This window comes from Rattus norvegicus, chromosome 5 (genome assembly GCF_021556685.1).
Source record: "Rattus norvegicus strain SHRSP/BbbUtx chromosome 5, alternate assembly SHRSP_T2T, whole genome shotgun sequence".
In the NCBI taxonomy this organism is placed as follows: domain Eukaryota; kingdom Metazoa; phylum Chordata; class Mammalia; order Rodentia; family Muridae; genus Rattus; species Rattus norvegicus.
The window spans coordinates 138,166,354-138,172,387 of NC_141538.1; the positions used below are offsets into that span (position 1 = coordinate 138,166,354).

Below are 6,034 nucleotides of genomic sequence, written 5' to 3' on the forward strand. Positions count from 1 at the left end.
AATGGCCCCATGGGCTCAGGGAGTTGCTTTATTGGGAGGTGTGACATTATTGAAGGAAGTATGTCACTGGGGACAGGCTTTGTGGTCTCAGATGCTCAAGCCAGGTCTGGGGTTGCCTTTGTCTTCTTGATGTTTGCTGATTCAGATGTAGAACTCTCAGCTGCCTCTGTAGCATCATGTCTGCCTGTGTGCCATGATGGTAATGGACCAAACCTCTGAACTGTAAGCCAGCCCCAATGAATTTTCCTTTATAAGAGTTGGCATGGTTATGGGTGTCTCTTCACAGCAATAAAACCCTAAATAAACAATATTTTCCATACAAATTTGATGATATTGAAAAAATCAGTGGCCTTTTGGTACTCTGAAAACTAATGTCTCTATCAGAAAAGGTCACCGTGACTTCTAGGTCCTCCAGGGCTGCAGACCTTTATTGCTCAGCATTTTGTGGACCCAAGGGATTTCTGAGCACCAGAGCCACCCTGTCCTACTTCTCCAACTGTGTGCTTTGAAAGCCACACCTGTCGATTCTCTGCCTCTGCTGGTGTCCACTAGAGAGCAAGCTCTGGGAGGTGAGCAGCTGCACGTGAGTGGATTCCTCCCTCCAAGGACAACATCCAACACACACTAGGTATTTGGTGTAGGTTTGTTGGAATTGTTGAAGGAGTCACAGAAAGCTGACATGAATTTTATGGAAACAATACTGTTGCAAGAAACGTAATTGATATATTTTAAGCAAATGTAAGGAGACATGCTGAGATGCCCCCTCAGCATGGCGCGCCATGTTTCCATATTGAAGTTGGGGGTACTCTTCCTGAATGAGGTGAGGGTTTCCCATTCATGGTGTTGCTCCTCAAGCTGATTCTGATTCCAGGCATCATCCTGAAACCAACTGAGATGCATCTTACAGGTCCACAGCACCTGTATCTAGTGTTTTGGAGGATATAATATCTTAGGTCGTCACCAGTGTCACCTGATGACATTGTTCCCATGTTTATAGGAGCAGGCACAGAGTGCTTCAGACCTCTTGCAACTTGGACAAACACAGTCTATTATCTGTAGGTTCCAAAGGGGTCTGAAGCAAGGCTGGCCTGCCTGGTCCTCACTGTCACGTGCTGTGAGCTCGCCACAGGTGTCTAGGAAGGTGAAGGATTCAACACGTTCACATGTATTCTTTCCACCAGAGAGCCAGGGCTCTACTCTTCAAGAGAAAGGAGAAAGCAGTGTTAAATTACTTGTACTCTCTAATATTTTTTCAAGTTGCCTGATTATTTAACTTGGATGATTTCCACTTACTTGCCCCACATACAACCCTCCTTCCTTCACTGCCCTTCTTTGTTAGTTACAGAGTTTCCATCATTGACCAAACTCCACTCACAGGGTCCTGAATTCTTTTGACTAGGTAAGGACCAGAAACCTACTTTTAAAATCAACTGACTACTTGAGTTTAAATGGCTAATACTAAACACAATTTAAAAACCAGTAGTATCTGGGTTGGGGGGAAAGGGCTCAGCAGGCAAAGTGCTTATTTTGTAAGCATGAGGCCCTGAGTTAGATTACCAGAACCCACATTTTAGGAGCTAGGCATGAATACACACATGTGATTGCAGTGCTGGGGAGACAGAATAGGTATTGCTAGCTAGCCAGACTAGCCTACTTGGTGAGCTCCAGGCTAGTGAGAGACTCCATTCCTTCTCAAAAGGTGGACACTATCTGAGGAATGACACTCAAAGGATATCCTGTGGTCTTTAAAAAACACACAACCGACGTACTCCAATACATAAATTTGTATACAATGTACACACACACACACACACACACACAGAGAGTCCGGTTCTTAGTCATATCAACCATGTTCCAAGTGTTCATTAGTCACAGAGGTCACAGAATAGATCTAGAACATTGTCTCCATCATTCACTAGTCACAGTGGCCACAGCACAGATCTAGAATGTTATCTCCATCATTCATTAGTCACAGTGGCCACAGAGCAGATCTAGAACATTGTCACCATCAAAGAAAGTTCTCTTGGGTCAGAGCTTTTGTTTAAGTTATTTGAGCACAAAACATATTACTGTGCTATCTCTGTGTGCTTGGCTGTCTGAATCTTTTGTTAATGCCATTATATAAACCTTTACATCATCCAGACACACTGGTGACGTCACACTTGGCTAGGCCAGAGAAGTACCTTGTCATTGTGGGCATGCCTGTCTCTCCACTGTTCCTGAGGGAAACAGGAAAATGGTCATTTTTTTTTTTTTTAAAGAAGCCACTATGTCAGTTTCTGGGAACCTAGCAAGAATGTTTGTGCCCCGAAAGCTGAGTTTCTTTAGCTTGGATCCACTTGACTTCTAATAGCCAGAATTGCCCCAGACAGAGTCAGTGCTTGGCTGGGTGGAACTCAGAGAGCAAGAGTAGTCAGGGCTGGAGTGACGGCTCAGTGGTTAAGAGCACATATTGTTTTTGAAGAACTGGGTTCAGTTCCCAGTGCCCACATGGCAGCTCATGACTGTAACCCCAATTCCAGTTCATCAGATATATTCTTCTGACCTCTGACAGCAGGCACACAGGTGGTGTGTGTGTGTGTGTGTGTGTTGTGTGTGTGTGTGTGTATTTTGCAGGCAAAACATATGCATGAAATAAACCCTTTAAAAATCCCAAAATTTGGAAAGGAATAAAAGAGCGGTCAGAGGCTCTGGAGCGTCTCTCTCCAACCCAAGTCCTGCATGTCTGTTTCCCAGGCGCCCTGATACAGACTCAGCTCAGGTGTCCTAGTGGCACGACATGACTGGCTTCTGCTTACCTGAAGTCCTTCCAGACCACCAGTGCATCCCACAGCCAGTTATTCCTTAAGGGAGACAGAATTCCTTCTTGTCACTGAACCGAGAAATACTGAAATGGTTTGACACACCTGGTGTTCTTAGGGGGCTGATTTCTCTAGAATTCTCTGGGTTCCTGCTCAGTTAGCACCATCTGCTAAGACCCAGCCAACACAGACGTCAACTAGAAAATGTAAGATAAAGTAACAAGGAATAAAGTATCAGGAATAAACTGTATTATCCAGGTGTCAACCTAAGAATGAGTTCGTGTGTCTACATATGAGTCATTTCTGGTACCCTGTGGTGAATTTGTCTGTATCAATTCAACATCACAGTGACAGTGACTACAGTATATAGATTACAGTTTGGGGGATTAACTGTCATATTTGGAACAATTTCTCTTGTGAGGATTTTGACTATTTTTAATTCTTTATATTCATAAATTATCATGAATTATTCAACTTCTGCTAAGATCTGTTGGGATTGTCGGGGTCATCTGCCTGGGAATTGTGGCACATGCCTGTAGTCCTGATACTTGGGAGGTGGTGGGGACTAGATCAGGAGTTCAAGGTCATCCTTGTTTTCATAGTGAGCTCAAGGGGATCCTGGGATATTTATGTGAGACCCTGTAGGTAGGACAGAACACAGGACCTACTTCTAGACGTCACCACCTGTGTTTGAGATAGAGGCAGCTGATAGCCCCTCCCTCAGAATCTTGATAAAAGCATAACTGGAAGCCCTCCCCTTGTAGTGGGAGCTGTTTCCCAGGGCAGGTGGTCTCTGGCCTGCTTCTGACGGCTAGGATGGGGGAAAATGGACTAATAGATTCTGGGAGGAATCAGACCAAAGCAGAACAACAAAATGGGCCCCATCTCTATGAGAGGAGCATGAGCCAGGTCCTACTATTACTTTAGTCCAGGGCAAATCCTGGTATCTGAACTCTGGTTATAGGCCACATTTTCTGGAAATGCAGATGCTCCAAAGAGGCAGCTGAGCAGGCAGGAGGGACAAAGGGGCAGTGTTCTCAACCTTCCTACTGCTGTGACCCATGCCGTGGTGACCCCCATCATAACATTATTTTGTTGCCACTTCATAATTAATTTTCCTGTATACGATAGCTAATGTGTGACCCCGTGGGAACCACTACATTAGCTCCACAGAAGTTAAAAATCAGAGTCTGGTTGCAGACGTCTCATGACTAACCAGAGAGGCACTCTACATTGGCTCCACAGTCCTGCATTCTTGTTTGTAAGGTCAAGCTTCCAGGTGCCCTCAGCCCCGGAACTTCTGAATGATGGCAGCAGTGGGGAAACTTTTCCCCAAGATGAGATCGGTGGCTCACCTGGTGTGGCTGAGGGTGGGTGGGAGGGTTGAAGGTGGGGGCTAGAGAGAAGGGAACTATTCAACAGGGCTGTTGGGGGGAGTAGGGACAAGGATGGAGGAGTAGCAGGAGAGGGGGGGGAGATGGACAGTGCGCTTAGTTGAAAGTCTGGAGGTGCTGGGAATGGAGATCCTTAAGGTGGGGTAGTAGGAAGGGGCTGTCAGAGGAGGGAAAGAGGTAGGGCAGAACACAGAGAGGGATGGGTCTTGTTGGAGAGCAGGCTGAAGGCTGGAAGGCTGAGCAGTTAGGAGAGGAAGGCGGGCTTTATGATGATGAGAGACGGGAGAACCAGGTGAGGAAGGAGGCTGCAGCTGAGCCGAGAACATACGAGGAAGCTTTCTGGTCATCTTTTCATAAGACTGCAGCTTCTCACTTCACTACAGCCAGTGTCTGAGCCAGTGTCAGGCCTGCTCTGGCATCAGTGTCATATGTCACTTGTTGCATCACCCATTGTGACCTTATACCCCACCCTTTTGGTTCAATGGGTAAATTCTGCTGAGCAAAGAGTGGGCCCCATTGCCTAGGTCCGAGTGATCTTGTGCAGTAACGAAAAGACATGGATCTGTAGCCATAGTCCCTTCCTGTTCCCCAATAACATGCATTTATGCCCCTCAGTAGGTAAAGCTTGGTTGAAGGGAAAGGACAGAGCCAAGAGTTTGGGGTGGGCAGCAGACATCCTGATGGTGGAATTGGGAAGATGGGAAAAGCTCAAATTGTCCTCTTCAGACAACCTTGCATCACCCGGGAAGAGAGTCTCAATGAGGGGCTGTCGATTTTGAGCTGGCCTGTGGGTGTTGCTGTAAGACTAAAGAAGAAATGTTTCTTTTATCCCGCACGAGTGGCAGCACCGTAGGGCCACATGGCATCTGTGGGATATTTTCATCTCAGTCAACAAAGCGTCTCACCCAGTAAGCTCCATCCCATATCACACTGCCAATGGTTACTCTCTGAGCCTGGCAGCAATCTCTCTACCCATCTAATTCCCAAGGTAGGTTGCCACCATGTCAGACATATACGTCCCAATTCTGTGGAGGCCCAGTGTGTCCAGCCACCTCAGGCATTGAACTCAAATCATCACAACACACAATAACCTCTGATCCAATTGATAAGATACAATTTAATTACCCACCTAAATAAGATATAAATTGCTCATCTGGACATACAAAGCCCTGTACACATCCATCCCTTAAGGATAGTCATAACAACGTGTAGATGTGCAGTGAGAAATCTTAACATCCGCTGCCATGTTCTCTCTCGGCTGCCTCTTGTCTCCTCCAGTCGTCTTCTCCTCTAAAACTTTTCTCCCACCCATCCTTCCTTCTCATCCAATGACAGACCTCATTCTATCCTGTACCTGCCCTCACCTGCATAATGACATCATCCTACATGTGGTCATCCTTGTGGAGATTTGTCTTAACTGGTGTGGGAAGACCCATGCCACGGTGGGCGGCACCATCCTCTAAGCAGGGGGTTCTGGAGCATGCGAGAGTGAAGAAAGAAAGCTGAGTGCAAATAGGCACTACACAGCCATCTCTCCCCAGCTCCATTGTCTAACTCTTAGGTAGAATCATAAATCCAAGGGGCAAGCTGGTAGGATGACTGCTGCCTCCTGAGTGTGTAGTGACTAACATCTGCACATTCTCATTATCTGAGATGCTTGCTCTATGAAGATGATTAAGGGGTTTCCCACATTTTGTCTCACGTGGCACTTCTACTCCCCACAACAAGATGGAGCTTGGCACCTCATGTTGATGAAAAGATTTTATATTCTCTTTGGCTCATCTAAATAGGTTCCCTTCCCTTCCCTTCCCTTCCCTTCCCTTCCCTTCCCTTCCCTTC

At 46.4% G+C, this 6,034-nt stretch overlaps 1 long non-coding RNA gene across 1 annotated transcript; it reads right to left on the reverse strand.

Moving 5' to 3' along the window:
• Positions 1-703: 703 nt before the first annotated feature.
• LOC108351020 (uncharacterized) lies at positions 704-4,592 on the reverse strand. Its single transcript, XR_015620466.1, has 4 exons — positions 4,018-4,592; positions 2,799-2,998; positions 1,022-1,198; positions 704-924 (listed from the first exon to the last, which is right to left on the reverse strand). It is a non-coding gene; the product is annotated as an uncharacterized LOC108351020 (long non-coding RNA).
• Positions 4,593-6,034: the final 1,442 nt, after the last annotated feature.